Source organism: Carassius gibelio, chromosome B25, assembly GCF_023724105.1.
Source record: "Carassius gibelio isolate Cgi1373 ecotype wild population from Czech Republic chromosome B25, carGib1.2-hapl.c, whole genome shotgun sequence".
NCBI lineage: Eukaryota > Metazoa > Chordata > Actinopteri > Cypriniformes > Cyprinidae > Carassius > Carassius gibelio.
The window spans coordinates 1,806,082-1,826,419 of NC_068420.1; the positions used below are offsets into that span (position 1 = coordinate 1,806,082).

Here is a 20,338-nt window from a genome sequence, read left to right on the forward strand (position 1 = left end):
CAAATTTGCTGCTTCAAACACGTTTCTAGTCTTACTTTCATGGGGTTTTATGTATACTTTTCTTAGTTTAAAATTACTTAAAATATAAAACACATATATATATATTGTGAAATAAATATCAAAATCTTTAAAGTTTACTATTAAAAGGTATCATATGTTAAAACGAGTATTTTGATAATATCCTAAAAAATTAAATAAGCTAACAGATGACTATTTAAAGATATTGGTACATTGAAGTTAGCATGCTAATAATATAGATCAAAAATAGAAAAAAACTGTAAATATTAAATAGAATGAACTATTTAACAGATTTATATTTAAAGGTACCAGTATGTTAAAATTAGCATGTTAATAATCATGTACCTAAAAATATAATATGTAAAGATAATAATAATAATAATAATAATAATAATAAATAAATAAATAAAATACAAAAACCCCTCAAAAGATTACTACTCAAGGTTTAAGAGTTTCAATTTAAAGCAAACCAGGAGGTGACTAGGCCTGTCTGGGCCACACACCTCCCACCAAGCCTGTCTGGGCCTGGGTTTGCCCCCTGTCCCATCTCCTCCTCTCCCAATGGCGGAGAAAAGGAGGCACGGGAAGGAGTGATTCAATCAAAGATATTCAATTAGAACAATGACAGAGGCCCATAATAGGATCTTTTACGTAAGATGGTATGTCTAGTCCGATGGCTCTGGCTTGGGTTAGGTTTGGAAAAGTACAACAGCTCCCCCCAACCTAGCCCTCGTCTAGGCCGGTTTGGGATAGGGAGACTGAGGGAAAGGTGCACGGGCCCACGCTTGTCAGACTATACCATATCGCATGAGATCATCTCCGGTCTAGGAGCTGTGCTTGTCTAAGCATTGGGCCTAAAAAAGTGAAAGTTATGTTTTTGGTTAAATTTAGGCTCTGAATTTTTTCACCCTTAAGTTTCACAGTGCTCGAGTTGAACCGGCTGGGTTCATAATTGCTGAGGTTATGGCGGTTAGCTTGAGAGTGCAGTTTGTTCCAGCACTCAATCTAGATCTAAGTAGATATGAGAACACAAAGTTCTTGACTGAACTTGTTCCAGATCGGCGAACCAGACCACAACTCGAAGGTCGCAGACCGGTAATCCCGACCCAGCATCGTGCTCTGCCAAAAAGTATTGTTTCAGCCAGACTGCCATGTTATCAAAGACGGTTAATGTCATAGTTAAATTATAATCATTGGGTCTGTGATTGTTAAGTTTAGGGTGTGTTTTAGTTCAGCCTTAAATTTAGCTGTGTTAGAATTACACCGACTAGGTTTGTAAACCGCTGGGTCTGTGACGGTTAAGTTTAGGGTGTGGTTTGGTTCAGCCTTAAATTTAGCTGTGTTAGAATTAAACCGGCTAGGTTTTTAAACCGCTGGGTCTGTGACGGTTAAGTTTAGGGTGTGGTTTGGTTCAGCCTTAAATTTAGCAGTACTCACCAGACCACAGCTCGAAATTCAGAGTCCGACGATCCCGACCCAGCATCGCGTTCCGCCATGAAGTCCTGTTTCAGCCAGACTGCCATGTTATCAAAGACGGTTAATGTCATAGTTAAATTATAATCGTTGGGTCTGTGATGGTTAAGTTTAGGGGTGTGGTTTGGTCCAGCCTTAAAAATAGCAGTCCTCGAGTTGAACCGGCTAGGTTTTTAAATGCTGCGGTTATGGTGGTTAGGTTTAGAGCGCGGTTTGGTCCATCTATAGATTTAACAGTACCCGAGTTGAACCGGTTGGGTTTTTGAAGGCTGCGAGTAGATGTGAGAACACGCCAAGAAGTTTTGTTTCAGGCAAATGCCATGTTTCAAGGACGATATTTGTTATAGTAGGACATTTTGGTCATTATTCTTTCCTGCTCCCCCAAAACAGTTAGAGTGAGGGAAATGTTCAAGACAACCTCTTCAGTAGTGTACCTCAGGATCATCGGGTGTTTCGGCCGTTAAACACTATACACCCTCACGCTGAGGCCGGCTCGCTTGGACGATCAGCCCCAAGCGCGTGTCTTGTATCCAATTGCTATTTGGGCCTGACCAGATCCACAATTGCATGGTTGGGGTCTGGATTGAGTTAAAAGGGGTTTTTCACTTAAACCAGTGATTAGGAGAGATGTTAATTTGATTCTGTTGATTTGAAATTATTTGGAGTGCATGTTAGAGCGACTGAAAAAAACATATGTACTCTGCTGTATAATAAACCAAAGTAGGTCTGAAATATCGAAAACTTGGCCTAGAATACTCCTAAAAGGTCGAAGGTTGAGACTGGCGGATGCGGGGCATCAAGCTTCTACCAGACCTCCCTCCTAAAAGTTATGGCAAACCAATCAGACATCACCCTCACACAAGGGTAACCGCTGGATGCGACAACTTCTGAGAGAGAAAGATGTTGCAATAGCCTTCTATTTGTGTGTTTTTGCATACACTGTTACAGGGTGGTGAGTTCAAAATGATCAAAATATTTTTTGAGATTAGACCCATCTTGTGCTCCTCCAAATATGTCGGACACGACCGTACAGCTTTCTTAGGTTATTATCACTGATAAATAGCTCTTTTTAGCATTTAAAGTCAGCTTCTTTGACAGCTAATTAAATATGCGGATTCCTGCTCCAATAACGTTTCAAGGCCTATTTTTCTGGGGATTTAAATAGCATTTTAATTAATTTAAAGCCTGGATTCTGATCTCTGTCACTTAATTGTTCTGTAGGTAATATTAATTCACTTACGTTAGCGTGCTAATGCTAATATTACTCTATTAATCATTAACACATTACTAATTAAGGTTTAATAGTTACCTCTTGAAGTGAATCAGAAGGCATTAAAACGGTTGGCTCCACGTACTTCCTATATTTTGAAAGTAAGTTTTATCAAGCTCAATAAGTATCAAAATTGCTGCTCCAAACACATTTCTAGGCTTACTCCCAGGGGGTTTTAGATACACTCTTCCTATTTGAAAATTAGTAATCCAATACCTCTTTCTTTATCTTTCTATTAGTAATATCAGTATTTTAAAGTTAGTCGGAAGAAAAATAGGAAAAGATCTTTCAGCTTACCACTAAAGGTATGAGTATGTTAAAATTAACATGTCCATAATATCATACATATAAATATAAATCTAAAAATAAAAAATAAAAAACAAATATTAAGACTATAAAAATATATAAAGATATAAAAACCCCCGGAAAGAAAACCATTAAAGGTCCAAGAGTTTCAATTTAAAGCAAACCAGGAGGTGACTAGGCCTGTCTGGGCCATGCACCTCCCACCAAGCCTGTCTGGGCTTGGGTTTGCCCCCCTGTCCCGCCTCTTCCTCCTCCCCTGGCGGAGAAAAGGAGAACCGGGAAGGAGTGATCCAATTAAAAGATTCAATGTGTTTTGTTTTTTTTTTTTTTTTTTTTTTTTTTTTTTTTTTTTTTTTTTTTTTTTTTTTTTTTTTTAAACGCTGGGTCAGTGATGGCTAGATACAGTGTGTGGTTTAGTTAAGCCTTAAATTTAGCAGTGTTTTGAGTTCAACCGGCTAGGTTTTTAAACCGCTGGGTCTGTGACGATTAAGTTAGAGTGTGGTTTGGTTCAGCCTTAAATTTAGCAGTACTCACCAGACCACAGCTCGGAATTCAGAGTCCGACGATCGCGACCCAGCATCGCGTTCCGCCATGAAGTCCTGTTTCAGCCAGACTGCCTTGTCCCCAAGGACGGTAAGTGTCATCGTTAGACTATAATCACTGGGTCTATGATGGTTAAGTTTAGGGTGTGTTTTAGTTCAGCCTTAAATTTAGCTGTGTTAGAATTAAACCGGCTAGGTTTTTAAACCGCTGGGTCTGTGACGGTTAAGTTTAGGGTGTGTTTTAGTTCAGCCTTAAATTTAGCTGTGTTAGAATTAAACCGGCTAGGTTTTTAAACCGCTGGGTCTGTGACGGTTAAGTTTAGGGTGTGGTTTGGTTCAGCCTTAAATGAAGCGGTACTCACCAGACCACAGCTCGAAATTCAGAGTCCGACGATCCGGACCCCGCATCGCGTTCCGCCATGAAGTCCTGTTTCAGCCAGACTGCCTTGTCCCAAAGACGGTAAGTGTCATCGTTAGACTATAATCACTGGGTCTATGATGGTTAAGTTTAGGGTGTGTTTTAGTTCAGCCTTAAATTTAGCTGTATTAGAATTAAACCGGCTAGGTTTTTAAACCGCTGGGTCTGTGACTGTTAAGTTTAGGGTGTGCTTTAGTTCAGCCTTAAATTTAGCTGTGTTAGAATTAAACCGGCTAGGTTTTTAAACCGCTGGGTCTGTGACGGTTAAGTTTAGGGTGTGGTTTGGTTCAGCCTTAAATTTAGCAGTACTCACCAGACCACAGCTCAAAATTCAGAGTCCGACGATCCCGACCCAGCATCGCGTTCCGCCATGAAGTCCTGTTTCAGCCAGACTGCCTTGTCCCAAAGACGGTAAGTGTCATCGTTAGACTGCAATCACTGGGTCTGTGATGGTTAAGTTTAAGGTGTGTTATAATTCAGCCTTAAAATTAGCAGTACTTGAGTTGAGCCAGCAAGTTTTCCGATAGCTGCATCTGTGATGGCTAAGGTTAGGGTGTGGGTTAATTCAGCCTTAAATTTAACAGTGCTCGAGTTGAGCCAGCAAGTTTTCCGATGGTTGCGTCTGTGATGGTTAAGGTTTAGCTCGGCCTTAAATTTCACAGTACTCGAGTCGAATCGGCAAGGTTTTCAATCGTTGAGGTTATGGCGGTTAGGTTTACAGCGCAGGTTTGGTTCAGCATTATAATTAAATCTGATTAGATGTGAGAACACGAAGTTCTTTACGGAACTTGTTCCAGATCGGCGAACCAGACCGCAGCTCGAAAGCTGCAGTCCGATAATCCCGACCCAGCATCGTGCTCTGCCAAGAAAGTTTTGTTTCAGCCAAACAGTCATGTTTCAAAGACCATACTTGTTACAGGAAGGCATTGTTTGCTGTTATTCTTTCCTGCTCCCTCAACGTATTTAGAGTGAGGGAAATATTCAAGACAGTCTCTTCAGTAGAAAACCGAAGGATCATCGTGTTTTTCGGCCTTAAAACACTAAGTGTGCAAATTTGCTGCTTCAAACACGTTTCTAGTCTTACTTTCATGGGGTTTTATGTATACTTTTCTTAGTTTAAAATTACTTAAAATATAAAACACATATATATATATTGTGAAATAAATATCAAAATCTTTAAAGTTTACTATTAAAAGGTATCATATGTTAAAACGAGTATTTTGATAATATCCTAAAAAATTAAATAAGCTAACAGATGACTATTTAAAGATATTGGTACATTGAAGTTAGCATGCTAATAATATAGATCAAAAATAGAAAAAAACTGTAAATATTAAATAGAATGAACTATTTAACAGATTTATATTTAAAGGTACCAGTATGTTAAAATTAGCATGTTAATAATCATGTACCTAAAAATATAATATGTAAAGATAATAATAATAATAATAATAATAATAATAAATAAATAAATAAAATACAAAAACCCCTCAAAAGATTACTACTCAAGGTTTAAGAGTTTCAATTTAAAGCAAACCAGGAGGTGACTAGGCCTGTCTGGGCCACACACCTCCCACCAAGCCTGTCTGGGCCTGGGTTTGCCCCCTGTCCCATCTCCTCCTCTCCCAATGGCGGAGAAAAGGAGGCACGGGAAGGAGTGATTCAATCAAAGATATTCAATTAGAACAATGACAGAGGCCCATAATAGGATCTTTTACGTAAGATGGTATGTCTAGTCCGATGGCTCTGGCTTGGGTTAGGTTTGGAAAAGTACAACAGCTCCCCCCAACCTAGCCCTCGTCTAGGCCGGTTTGGGATAGGGAGACTGAGGGAAAGGTGCACGGGCCCACGCTTGTCAGACTATACCATATCGCATGAGATCATCTCCGGTCTAGGAGCTGTGCTTGTCTAAGCATTGGGCCTAAAAAAGTGAAAGTTATGTTTTTGGTTAAATTTAGGCTCTGAATTTTTTCACCCTTAAGTTTCACAGTGCTCGAGTTGAACCGGCTGGGTTCATAATTGCTGAGGTTATGGCGGTTAGCTTGAGAGTGCAGTTTGTTCCAGCACTCAATCTAGATCTAAGTAGATATGAGAACACAAAGTTCTTGACTGAACTTGTTCCAGATCGGCGAACCAGACCACAACTCGAAGGTCGCAGACCGGTAATCCCGACCCAGCATCGTGCTCTGCCAAAAAGTATTGTTTCAGCCAGACTGCCATGTTATCAAAGACGGTTAATGTCATAGTTAAATTATAATCATTGGGTCTGTGATTGTTAAGTTTAGGGTGTGTTTTAGTTCAGCCTTAAATTTAGCTGTGTTAGAATTACACCGACTAGGTTTGTAAACCGCTGGGTCTGTGACGGTTAAGTTTAGGGTGTGGTTTGGTTCAGCCTTAAATTTAGCTGTGTTAGAATTAAACCGGCTAGGTTTTTAAACCGCTGGGTCTGTGACGGTTAAGTTTAGGGTGTGGTTTGGTTCAGCCTTAAATTTAGCAGTACTCACCAGACCACAGCTCGAAATTCAGAGTCCGACGATCCCGACCCAGCATCGCGTTCCGCCATGAAGTCCTGTTTCAGCCAGACTGCCATGTTATCAAAGACGGTTAATGTCATAGTTAAATTATAATCGTTGGGTCTGTGATGGTTAAGTTTAGGGGTGTGGTTTGGTCCAGCCTTAAAAATAGCAGTCCTCGAGTTGAACCGGCTAGGTTTTTAAATGCTGCGGTTATGGTGGTTAGGTTTAGAGCGCGGTTTGGTCCATCTATAGATTTAACAGTACCCGAGTTGAACCGGTTGGGTTTTTGAAGGCTGCGAGTAGATGTGAGAACACGCCAAGAAGTTTTGTTTCAGGCAAATGCCATGTTTCAAGGACGATATTTGTTATAGTAGGACATTTTGGTCATTATTCTTTCCTGCTCCCCCAAAACAGTTAGAGTGAGGGAAATGTTCAAGACAACCTCTTCAGTAGTGTACCTCAGGATCATCGGGTGTTTCGGCCGTTAAACACTATACACCCTCACGCTGAGGCCGGCTCGCTTGGACGATCAGCCCCAAGCGCGTGTCTTGTATCCAATTGCTATTTGGGCCTGACCAGATCCACAATTGCATGGTTGGGGTCTGGATTGAGTTAAAAGGGGTTTTTCACTTAAACCAGTGATTAGGAGAGATGTTAATTTGATTCTGTTGATTTGAAATTATTTGGAGTGCATGTTAGAGCGACTGAAAAAAACATATGTACTCTGCTGTATAATAAACCAAAGTAGGTCTGAAATATCGAAAACTTGGCCTAGAATACTCCTAAAAGGTCGAAGGTTGAGACTGGCGGATGCGGGGCATCAAGCTTCTACCAGACCTCCCTCCTAAAAGTTATGGCAAACCAATCAGACATCACCCTCACACAAGGGTAACCGCTGGATGCGACAACTTCTGAGAGAGAAAGATGTTGCAATAGCCTTCTATTTGTGTGTTTTTGCATACACTGTTACAGGGTGGTGAGTTCAAAATGATCAAAATATTTTTTGAGATTAGACCCATCTTGTGCTCCTCCAAATATGTCGGACACGACCGTACAGCTTTCTTAGGTTATTATCACTGATAAATAGCTCTTTTTAGCATTTAAAGTCAGCTTCTTTGACAGCTAATTAAATATGCGGATTCCTGCTCCAATAACGTTTCAAGGCCTATTTTTCTGGGGATTTAAATAGCATTTTAATTAATTTAAAGCCTGGATTCTGATCTCTGTCACTTAATTGTTCTGTAGGTAATATTAATTCACTTACGTTAGCGTGCTAATGCTAATATTACTCTATTAATCATTAACACATTACTAATTAAGGTTTAATAGTTACCTCTTGAAGTGAATCAGAAGGCATTAAAACGGTTGGCTCCACGTACTTCCTATATTTTGAAAGTAAGTTTTATCAAGCTCAATAAGTATCAAAATTGCTGCTCCAAACACATTTCTAGGCTTACTCCCAGGGGGTTTTAGATACACTCTTCCTATTTGAAAATTAGTAATCCAATACCTCTTTCTTTATCTTTCTATTAGTAATATCAGTATTTTAAAGTTAGTCGGAAGAAAAATAGGAAAAGATCTTTCAGCTTACCACTAAAGGTATGAGTATGTTAAAATTAACATGTCCATAATATCATACATATAAATATAAATCTAAAAATAAAAAATAAAAAACAAATATTAAGACTATAAAAATATATAAAGATATAAAAACCCCCGGAAAGAAAACCATTAAAGGTCCAAGAGTTTCAATTTAAAGCAAACCAGGAGGTGACTAGGCCTGTCTGGGCCATGCACCTCCCACCAAGCCTGTCTGGGCTTGGGTTTGCCCCCCTGTCCCGCCTCTTCCTCCTCCCCTGGCGGAGAAAAGGAGAACCGGGAAGGAGTGATCCAATTAAAAGATTCAATGTGTTTTGTTTTTTTTTTTTTTTTTTTTTTTTTAATTTTTTTTTTTTTTTTTTTTTTTTTTTTTTTTTTTTTTTATTTTTTTTTTAAACGCTGGGTCAGTGATGGCTAGATACAGTGTGTGGTTTAGTTAAGCCTTAAATTTAGCAGTGTTTTGAGTTCAACCGGCTAGGTTTTTAAACCGCTGGGTCTGTGACGATTAAGTTAGAGTGTGGTTTGGTTCAGCCTTAAATTTAGCAGTACTCACCAGACCACAGCTCGGAATTCAGAGTCCGACGATCGCGACCCAGCATCGCGTTCCGCCATGAAGTCCTGTTTCAGCCAGACTGCCTTGTCCCCAAGGACGGTAAGTGTCATCGTTAGACTATAATCACTGGGTCTATGATGGTTAAGTTTAGGGTGTGTTTTAGTTCAGCCTTAAATTTAGCTGTGTTAGAATTAAACCGGCTAGGTTTTTAAACCGCTGGGTCTGTGACGGTTAAGTTTAGGGTGTGTTTTAGTTCAGCCTTAAATTTAGCTGTGTTAGAATTAAACCGGCTAGGTTTTTAAACCGCTGGGTCTGTGACGGTTAAGTTTAGGGTGTGGTTTGGTTCAGCCTTAAATGAAGCGGTACTCACCAGACCACAGCTCGAAATTCAGAGTCCGACGATCCGGACCCCGCATCGCGTTCCGCCATGAAGTCCTGTTTCAGCCAGACTGCCTTGTCCCAAAGACGGTAAGTGTCATCGTTAGACTATAATCACTGGGTCTATGATGGTTAAGTTTAGGGTGTGTTTTAGTTCAGCCTTAAATTTAGCTGTATTAGAATTAAACCGGCTAGGTTTTTAAACCGCTGGGTCTGTGACTGTTAAGTTTAGGGTGTGCTTTAGTTCAGCCTTAAATTTAGCTGTGTTAGAATTAAACCGGCTAGGTTTTTAAACCGCTGGGTCTGTGACGGTTAAGTTTAGGGTGTGGTTTGGTTCAGCCTTAAATTTAGCAGTACTCACCAGACCACAGCTCAAAATTCAGAGTCCGACGATCCCGACCCAGCATCGCGTTCCGCCATGAAGTCCTGTTTCAGCCAGACTGCCTTGTCCCAAAGACGGTAAGTGTCATCGTTAGACTGCAATCACTGGGTCTGTGATGGTTAAGTTTAAGGTGTGTTATAATTCAGCCTTAAAATTAGCAGTACTTGAGTTGAGCCAGCAAGTTTTCCGATAGCTGCATCTGTGATGGCTAAGGTTAGGGTGTGGGTTAATTCAGCCTTAAATTTAACAGTGCTCGAGTTGAGCCAGCAAGTTTTCCGATGGTTGCGTCTGTGATGGTTAAGGTTTAGCTCGGCCTTAAATTTCACAGTACTCGAGTCGAATCGGCAAGGTTTTCAATCGTTGAGGTTATGGCGGTTAGGTTTACAGCGCAGGTTTGGTTCAGCATTATAATTAAATCTGATTAGATGTGAGAACACGAAGTTCTTTACGGAACTTGTTCCAGATCGGCGAACCAGACCGCAGCTCGAAAGCTGCAGTCCGATAATCCCGACCCAGCATCGTGCTCTGCCAAGAAAGTTTTGTTTCAGCCAAACAGTCATGTTTCAAAGACCATACTTGTTACAGGAAGGCATTGTTTGCTGTTATTCTTTCCTGCTCCCTCAACGTATTTAGAGTGAGGGAAATATTCAAGACAGTCTCTTCAGTAGAAAACCGAAGGATCATCGTGTTTTTCGGCCTTAAAACACTAAGTGTGCAAATTTGCTGCTTCAAACACGTTTCTAGTCTTACTTTCATGGGGTTTTATGTATACTTTTCTTAGTTTAAAATTACTTAAAATATAAAACACATATATATATATTGTGAAATAAATATCAAAATCTTTAAAGTTTACTATTAAAAGGTATCATATGTTAAAACGAGTATTTTGATAATATCCTAAAAAATTAAATAAGCTAACAGATGACTATTTAAAGATATTGGTACATTGAAGTTAGCATGCTAATAATATAGATCAAAAATAGAAAAAAACTGTAAATATTAAATAGAATGAACTATTTAACAGATTTATATTTAAAGGTACCAGTATGTTAAAATTAGCATGTTAATAATCATGTACCTAAAAATATAATATGTAAAGATAATAATAATAATAATAATAATAATAATAAATAAATAAATAAAATACAAAAACCCCTCAAAAGATTACTACTCAAGGTTTAAGAGTTTCAATTTAAAGCAAACCAGGAGGTGACTAGGCCTGTCTGGGCCACACACCTCCCACCAAGCCTGTCTGGGCCTGGGTTTGCCCCCTGTCCCATCTCCTCCTCTCCCAATGGCGGAGAAAAGGAGGCACGGGAAGGAGTGATTCAATCAAAGATATTCAATTAGAACAATGACAGAGGCCCATAATAGGATCTTTTACGTAAGATGGTATGTCTAGTCCGATGGCTCTGGCTTGGGTTAGGTTTGGAAAAGTACAACAGCTCCCCCCAACCTAGCCCTCGTCTAGGCCGGTTTGGGATAGGGAGACTGAGGGAAAGGTGCACGGGCCCACGCTTGTCAGACTATACCATATCGCATGAGATCATCTCCGGTCTAGGAGCTGTGCTTGTCTAAGCATTGGGCCTAAAAAAGTGAAAGTTATGTTTTTGGTTAAATTTAGGCTCTGAATTTTTTCACCCTTAAGTTTCACAGTGCTCGAGTTGAACCGGCTGGGTTCATAATTGCTGAGGTTATGGCGGTTAGCTTGAGAGTGCAGTTTGTTCCAGCACTCAATCTAGATCTAAGTAGATATGAGAACACAAAGTTCTTGACTGAACTTGTTCCAGATCGGCGAACCAGACCACAACTCGAAGGTCGCAGACCGGTAATCCCGACCCAGCATCGTGCTCTGCCAAAAAGTATTGTTTCAGCCAGACTGCCATGTTATCAAAGACGGTTAATGTCATAGTTAAATTATAATCATTGGGTCTGTGATTGTTAAGTTTAGGGTGTGTTTTAGTTCAGCCTTAAATTTAGCTGTGTTAGAATTACACCGACTAGGTTTGTAAACCGCTGGGTCTGTGACGGTTAAGTTTAGGGTGTGGTTTGGTTCAGCCTTAAATTTAGCTGTGTTAGAATTAAACCGGCTAGGTTTTTAAACCGCTGGGTCTGTGACGGTTAAGTTTAGGGTGTGGTTTGGTTCAGCCTTAAATTTAGCAGTACTCACCAGACCACAGCTCGAAATTCAGAGTCCGACGATCCCGACCCAGCATCGCGTTCCGCCATGAAGTCCTGTTTCAGCCAGACTGCCATGTTATCAAAGACGGTTAATGTCATAGTTAAATTATAATCGTTGGGTCTGTGATGGTTAAGTTTAGGGGTGTGGTTTGGTCCAGCCTTAAAAATAGCAGTCCTCGAGTTGAACCGGCTAGGTTTTTAAATGCTGCGGTTATGGTGGTTAGGTTTAGAGCGCGGTTTGGTCCATCTATAGATTTAACAGTACCCGAGTTGAACCGGTTGGGTTTTTGAAGGCTGCGAGTAGATGTGAGAACACGCCAAGAAGTTTTGTTTCAGGCAAATGCCATGTTTCAAGGACGATATTTGTTATAGTAGGACATTTTGGTCATTATTCTTTCCTGCTCCCCCAAAACAGTTAGAGTGAGGGAAATGTTCAAGACAACCTCTTCAGTAGTGTACCTCAGGATCATCGGGTGTTTCGGCCGTTAAACACTATACACCCTCACGCTGAGGCCGGCTCGCTTGGACGATCAGCCCCAAGCGCGTGTCTTGTATCCAATTGCTATTTGGGCCTGACCAGATCCACAATTGCATGGTTGGGGTCTGGATTGAGTTAAAAGGGGTTTTTCACTTAAACCAGTGATTAGGAGAGATGTTAATTTGATTCTGTTGATTTGAAATTATTTGGAGTGCATGTTAGAGCGACTGAAAAAAACATATGTACTCTGCTGTATAATAAACCAAAGTAGGTCTGAAATATCGAAAACTTGGCCTAGAATACTCCTAAAAGGTCGAAGGTTGAGACTGGCGGATGCGGGGCATCAAGCTTCTACCAGACCTCCCTCCTAAAAGTTATGGCAAACCAATCAGACATCACCCTCACACAAGGGTAACCGCTGGATGCGACAACTTCTGAGAGAGAAAGATGTTGCAATAGCCTTCTATTTGTGTGTTTTTGCATACACTGTTACAGGGTGGTGAGTTCAAAATGATCAAAATATTTTTTGAGATTAGACCCATCTTGTGCTCCTCCAAATATGTCGGACACGACCGTACAGCTTTCTTAGGTTATTATCACTGATAAATAGCTCTTTTTAGCATTTAAAGTCAGCTTCTTTGACAGCTAATTAAATATGCGGATTCCTGCTCCAATAACGTTTCAAGGCCTATTTTTCTGGGGATTTAAATAGCATTTTAATTAATTTAAAGCCTGGATTCTGATCTCTGTCACTTAATTGTTCTGTAGGTAATATTAATTCACTTACGTTAGCGTGCTAATGCTAATATTACTCTATTAATCATTAACACATTACTAATTAAGGTTTAATAGTTACCTCTTGAAGTGAATCAGAAGGCATTAAAACGGTTGGCTCCACGTACTTCCTATATTTTGAAAGTAAGTTTTATCAAGCTCAATAAGTATCAAAATTGCTGCTCCAAACACATTTCTAGGCTTACTCCCAGGGGGTTTTAGATACACTCTTCCTATTTGAAAATTAGTAATCCAATACCTCTTTCTTTATCTTTCTATTAGTAATATCAGTATTTTAAAGTTAGTCGGAAGAAAAATAGGAAAAGATCTTTCAGCTTACCACTAAAGGTATGAGTATGTTAAAATTAACATGTCCATAATATCATACATATAAATATAAATCTAAAAATAAAAAATAAAAAACAAATATTAAGACTATAAAAATATATAAAGATATAAAAACCCCCGGAAAGAAAACCATTAAAGGTCCAAGAGTTTCAATTTAAAGCAAACCAGGAGGTGACTAGGCCTGTCTGGGCCATGCACCTCCCACCAAGCCTGTCTGGGCTTGGGTTTGCCCCCCTGTCCCGCCTCTTCCTCCTCCCCTGGCGGAGAAAAGGAGAACCGGGAAGGAGTGATCCAATTAAAAGATTCAATGTGTTTTGTTTTTTTTTTTTTTTTTTTTTTTTTTTTTTTTTTTTTTTTTTTTTTTTTTTTTTTTTTTAAACGCTGGGTCAGTGATGGCTAGATACAGTGTGTGGTTTAGTTAAGCCTTAAATTTAGCAGTGTTTTGAGTTCAACCGGCTAGGTTTTTAAACCGCTGGGTCTGTGACGATTAAGTTAGAGTGTGGTTTGGTTCAGCCTTAAATTTAGCAGTACTCACCAGACCACAGCTCGGAATTCAGAGTCCGACGATCGCGACCCAGCATCGCGTTCCGCCATGAAGTCCTGTTTCAGCCAGACTGCCTTGTCCCCAAGGACGGTAAGTGTCATCGTTAGACTATAATCACTGGGTCTATGATGGTTAAGTTTAGGGTGTGTTTTAGTTCAGCCTTAAATTTAGCTGTGTTAGAATTAAACCGGCTAGGTTTTTAAACCGCTGGGTCTGTGACGGTTAAGTTTAGGGTGTGTTTTAGTTCAGCCTTAAATTTAGCTGTGTTAGAATTAAACCGGCTAGGTTTTTAAACCGCTGGGTCTGTGACGGTTAAGTTTAGGGTGTGGTTTGGTTCAGCCTTAAATGAAGCGGTACTCACCAGACCACAGCTCGAAATTCAGAGTCCGACGATCCGGACCCCGCATCGCGTTCCGCCATGAAGTCCTGTTTCAGCCAGACTGCCTTGTCCCAAAGACGGTAAGTGTCATCGTTAGACTATAATCACTGGGTCTATGATGGTTAAGTTTAGGGTGTGTTTTAGTTCAGCCTTAAATTTAGCTGTATTAGAATTAAACCGGCTAGGTTTTTAAACCGCTGGGTCTGTGACTGTTAAGTTTAGGGTGTGCTTTAGTTCAGCCTTAAATTTAGCTGTGTTAGAATTAAACCGGCTAGGTTTTTAAACCGCTGGGTCTGTGACGGTTAAGTTTAGGGTGTGGTTTGGTTCAGCCTTAAATTTAGCAGTACTCACCAGACCACAGCTCAAAATTCAGAGTCCGACGATCCCGACCCAGCATCGCGTTCCGCCATGAAGTCCTGTTTCAGCCAGACTGCCTTGTCCCAAAGACGGTAAGTGTCATCGTTAGACTGCAATCACTGGGTCTGTGATGGTTAAGTTTAAGGTGTGTTATAATTCAGCCTTAAAATTAGCAGTACTTGAGTTGAGCCAGCAAGTTTTCCGATAGCTGCATCTGTGATGGCTAAGGTTAGGGTGTGGGTTAATTCAGCCTTAAATTTAACAGTGCTCGAGTTGAGCCAGCAAGTTTTCCGATGGTTGCGTCTGTGATGGTTAAGGTTTAGCTCGGCCTTAAATTTCACAGTACTCGAGTCGAATCGGCAAGGTTTTCAATCGTTGAGGTTATGGCGGTTAGGTTTACAGCGCAGGTTTGGTTCAGCATTATAATTAAATCTGATTAGATGTGAGAACACGAAGTTCTTTACGGAACTTGTTCCAGATCGGCGAACCAGACCGCAGCTCGAAAGCTGCAGTCCGATAATCCCGACCCAGCATCGTGCTCTGCCAAGAAAGTTTTGTTTCAGCCAAACAGTCATGTTTCAAAGACCATACTTGTTACAGGAAGGCATTGTTTGCTGTTATTCTTTCCTGCTCCCTCAACGTATTTAGAGTGAGGGAAATATTCAAGACAGTCTCTTCAGTAGAAAACCGAAGGATCATCGTGTTTTTCGGCCTTAAAACACTAAGTGTGCAAATTTGCTGCTTCAAACACGTTTCTAGTCTTACTTTCATGGGGTTTTATGTATACTTTTCTTAGTTTAAAATTACTTAAAATATAAAACACATATATATATATTGTGAAATAAATATCAAAATCTTTAAAGTTTACTATTAAAAGGTATCATATGTTAAAACGAGTATTTTGATAATATCCTAAAAAATTAAATAAGCTAACAGATGACTATTTAAAGATATTGGTACATTGAAGTTAGCATGCTAATAATATAGATCAAAAATAGAAAAAAACTGTAAATATTAAATAGAATGAACTATTTAACAGATTTATATTTAAAGGTACCAGTATGTTAAAATTAGCATGTTAATAATCATGTACCTAAAAATATAATATGTAAAGATAATAATAATAATAATAATAATAATAATAAATAAATAAATAAAATACAAAAACCCCTCAAAAGATTACTACTCAAGGTTTAAGAGTTTCAATTTAAAGCAAACCAGGAGGTGACTAGGCCTGTCTGGGCCACACACCTCCCACCAAGCCTGTCTGGGCCTGGGTTTGCCCCCTGTCCCATCTCCTCCTCTCCCAATGGCGGAGAAAAGGAGGCACGGGAAGGAGTGATTCAATCAAAGATATTCAATTAGAACAATGACAGAGGCCCATAATAGGATCTTTTACGTAAGATGGTATGTCTAGTCCGATGGCTCTGGCTTGGGTTAGGTTTGGAAAAGTACAACAGCTCCCCCCAACCTAGCCCTCGTCTAGGCCGGTTTGGGATAGGGAGACTGAGGGAAAGGTGCACGGGCCCACGCTTGTCAGACTATACCATATCGCATGAGATCATCTCCGGTCTAGGAGCTGTGCTTGTCTAAGCATTGGGCCTAAAAAAGTGAAAGTTATGTTTTTGGTTAAATTTAGGCTCTGAATTTTTTCACCCTTAAGTTTCACAGTGCTCGAGTTGAACCGGCTGGGTTCATAATTGCTGAGGTTATGGCGGTTAGCTTGAGAGTGCAGTTTGTTCCAGCACTCAATCTAGATCTAAGTAGATATGAGAACACAAAGTTCTTGACTGAACTTGTTCCAGATCGGCGAACCAGACCACAACTCGAAGGTCGCAGACCGGTAATCCCGACCCAGCATCGTGCTCTGCCAAAAAGTATTGTTTCAGCCAGACTGCCATGTTATCAAAGACGGTTAATGTCATAGTTAAATTATAATCATTGGGTCTGTGATTGTTAAGTTTAGGGTGTGTTTTAGTTCAGCCTTAAATTTAGCTGTGTTAGAATTACACCGACTAGGTTTGTAAACCGCTGGGTCTGTGACGGTTAAGTTTAGGGTGTGGTTTGGTTCAGCCTTAAATTTAGCTGTGTTAGAATTAAACCGGCTAGGTTTTTAAACCGCTGGGTCTGTGACGGTTAAGTTTAGGGTGTGGTTTGGTTCAGCCTTAAATTTAGCAGTACTCACCAGACCACAGCTCGAAATTCAGAGTCCGACGATCCCGACCCAGCATCGCGTTCCGCCATGAAGTCCTGTTTCAGCCAGACTGCCATGTTATCAAAGACGGTTAATGTCATAGTTAAATTATAATCGTTGGGTCTGTGATGGTTAAGTTTAGGGGTGTGGTTTGGTCCAGCCTTAAAAATAGCAGTCCTCGAGTTGAACCGGCTAGGTTTTTAAATGCTGCGGTTATGGTGGTTAGGTTTAGAGCGCGGTTTGGTCCATCTATAGATTTAACAGTACCCGAGTTGAACCGGTTGGGTTTTTGAAGGCTGCGAGTAGATGTGAGAACACGCCAAGAAGTTTTGTTTCAGGCAAATGCCATGTTTCAAGGACGATATTTGTTATAGTAGGACATTTTGGTCATTATTCTTTCCTGCTCCCCCAAAACAGTTAGAGTGAGGGAAATGTTCAAGACAACCTCTTCAGTAGTGTACCTCAGGATCATCGGGTGTTTCGGCCGTTAAACACTATACACCCTCACGCTGAGGCCGGCTCGCTTGGACGATCAGCCCCAAGCGCGTGTCTTGTATCCAATTGCTATTTGGGCCTGACCAGATCCACAATTGCATGGTTGGGGTCTGGATTGAGTTAAAAGGGGTTTTTCACTTAAACCAGTGATTAGGAGAGATGTTAATTTGATTCTGTTGATTTGAAATTATTTGGAGTGCATGTTAGAGCGACTGAAAAAAACATATGTACTCTGCTGTATAATAAACCAAAGTAGGTCTGAAATATCGAAAACTTGGCCTAGAATACTCCTAAAAGGTCGAAGGTTGAGACTGGCGGATGCGGGGCATCAAGCTTCTACCAGACCTCCCTCCTAAAAGTTATGGCAAACCAATCAGACATCACCCTCACACAAGGGTAACCGCTGGATGCGACAACTTCTGAGAGAGAAAGATGTTGCAATAGCCTTCTATTTGTGTGTTTTTGCATACACTGTTACAGGGTGGTGAGTTCAAAATGATCAAAATATTTTTTGAGATTAGACCCATCTTGTGCTCCTCCAAATATGTCGGACACGACCGTACAGCTTTCTTAGGTTATTATCACTGATAAATAGCTCTTTTTAGCATTTAAAGTCAGCTTCTTTGACAGCTAATTAAATATGCGGATTCCTGCTCCAATAACGTTTCAAGGCCTATTTTTCTGGGGATTTAAATAGCATTTTAATTAATTTAAAGCCTGGATTCTGATCTCTGTCACTTAATTGTTCTGTAGGTAATATTAATTCACTTACGTTAGCGTGCTAATGCTAATATTACTCTATTAATCATTAACACATTACTAATTAAGGTTTAATAGTTACCTCTTGAAGTGAATCAGAAGGCATTAAAACGGTTGGCTCCACGTACTTCCTATATTTTGAAAGTAAGTTTTATCAAGCTCAATAAGTATCAAAATTGCTGCTCCAAACACATTTCTAGGCTTACTCCCAGGGGGTTTTAGATACACTCTTCCTATTTGAAAATTAGTAATCCAATACCTCTTTCTTTATCTTTCTATTAGTAATATCAGTATTTTAAAGTTAGTCGGAAGAAAAATAGGAAAAGATCTTTCAGCTTACCACTAAAGGTATGAGTATGTTAAAATTAACATGTCCATAATATCATACATATAAATATAAATCTAAAAATAAAAAATAAAAAACAAATATTAAGACTATAAAAATATATAAAGATATAAAAACCCCCGGAAAGAAAACCATTAAAGGTCCAAGAGTTTCAATTTAAAGCAAACCAGGAGGTGACTAGGCCTGTCTGGGCCATGCACCTCCCACCAAGCCTGTCTGGGCTTGGGTTTGCCCCCCTGTCCCGCCTCTTCCTCCTCCCCTGGCGGAGAAAAGGAGAACCGGGAAGGAGTGATCCAATTAAAAGATTCAATGTGTTTTGTTTTTTTTTTTTTTTTTTTTTTTTTAATTTTTTTTTTTTTTTTTTTTTTTTTTTTTTTTTTTTTTTATTTTTTTTTTAAACGCTGGGTCAGTGATGGCTAGATACAGTGTGTGGTTTAGTTAAGCCTTAAATTTAGCAGTGTTTTGAGTTCAACCGGCTAGGTTTTTAAACCGCTGGGTCTGTGACGATTAAGTTAGAGTGTGGTTTGGTTCAGCCTTAAATTTAGCAGTACTCACCAGACCACAGCTCGGAATTCAGAGTCCGACGATCGCGACCCAGCATCGCGTTCCGCCATGAAGTCCTGTTTCAGCCAGACTGCCTTGTCCCCAAGGACGGTAAGTGTCATCGTTAGACTATAATCACTGGGTCTATGATGGTTAAGTTTAGGGTGTGTTTTAGTTCAGCCTTAAATTTAGCTGTGTTAGAATTAAACCGGCTAGGTTTTTAAACCGCTGGGTCTGTGACGGTTAAGTTTAGGGTGTGTTTTAGTTCAGCCTTAAATTTAGCTGTGTTAGAATTAAACCGGCTAGGTTTTTAAACCGCTGGGTCTGTGACGGTTAAGTTTAGGGTGTGGTTTGGTTCAGCCTTAAATGAAGCGGTACTCACCAGACCACAGCTCGAAATTCAGAGTCCGACGATCCGGACCCCGCATCGCGTTCCGCCATGAAGTCCTGTTTCAGCCAGACTGCCTTGTCCCAAAGACGGTAAGTGTCATCGTTAGACTATAATCACTGGGTCTATGATGGTTAAGTTTAGGGTGTGTTTTAGTTCAGCCTTAAATTTAGCTGTATTAGAATTAAACCGGCTAGGTTTTTAAACCGCTGGGTCTGTGACTGTTAAGTTTAGGGTGTGCTTTAGTTCAGCCTTAAATTTAGCTGTGTTAGAATTAAACCGGCTAGGTTTTTAAACCGCTGGGTCTGTGACGGTTAAGTTTAGGGTGTGGTTTGGTTCAGCCTTAAATTTAGCAGTACTCACCAGACCACAGCTCAAAATTCAGAGTCCGACGATCCCGACCCAGCATCGCGTTCCGCCATGAAGTCCTGTTTCAGCCAGACTGCCTTGTCCCAAAGACGGTAAGTGTCATCGTTAGACTGCAATCACTGGGTCTGTGATGGTTAAGTTTAAGGTGTGTTATAATTCAGCCTTAAAATTAGCAGTACTTGAGTTGAGCCAGCAAGTTTTCCGATAGCTGCATCTGTGATGGCTAAGGTTAGGGTGTGGGTTAATTCAGCCTTAAATTTAACAGTGCTCGAGTTGAGCCAGCAAGTTTTCCGATGGTTGCGTCTGTGATGGTTAAGGTTTAGCTCGGCCTTAAATTTCACAGTACTCGAGTCGAATCGGCAAGGTTTTCAATCGTTGAGGTTATGGCGGTTAGGTTTACAGCGCAGGTTTGGTTCAGCATTATAATTAAATCTGATTAGATGTGAGAACACGAAGTTCTTTACGGAACTTGTTCCAGATCGGCGAACCAGACCGCAGCTCGAAAGCTGCAGTCCGATAATCCCGACCCAGCATCGTGCTCTGCCAAGAAAGTTTTGTTTCAGCCAAACAGTCATGTTTCAAAGACCATACTTGTTACAGGAAGGCATTGTTTGCTGTTATTCTTTCCTGCTCCCTCAACGTATTTAGAGTGAGGGAAATATTCAAGACAGTCTCTTCAGTAGAAAACCGAAGGATCATCGTGTTTTTCGGCCTTAAAACACTAAGTG

General features: G+C 40.2%; 1 long non-coding RNA gene across 2 annotated transcripts; it reads right to left on the minus strand.

Moving 5' to 3' along the window:
• Window positions 1-3,378: 3,378 nt before the first annotated feature.
• LOC128014689 (uncharacterized) lies at window positions 3,379-20,011 on the minus strand. Of its 2 annotated transcripts, XR_008183628.1 has the most exons (4): window positions 19,605-20,011; window positions 14,511-14,641; window positions 9,435-9,565; window positions 3,379-4,471 (listed from the first exon to the last, which is right to left on the minus strand). It is a non-coding gene; the product is annotated as an uncharacterized LOC128014689 (long non-coding RNA). The 2 variants fall into 2 exon arrangements; XR_008183627.1 differs by lacking the exon at window positions 19,605-20,011 and having other exon boundaries at window positions 14,511-14,917.
• Window positions 20,012-20,338: the final 327 nt, after the last annotated feature.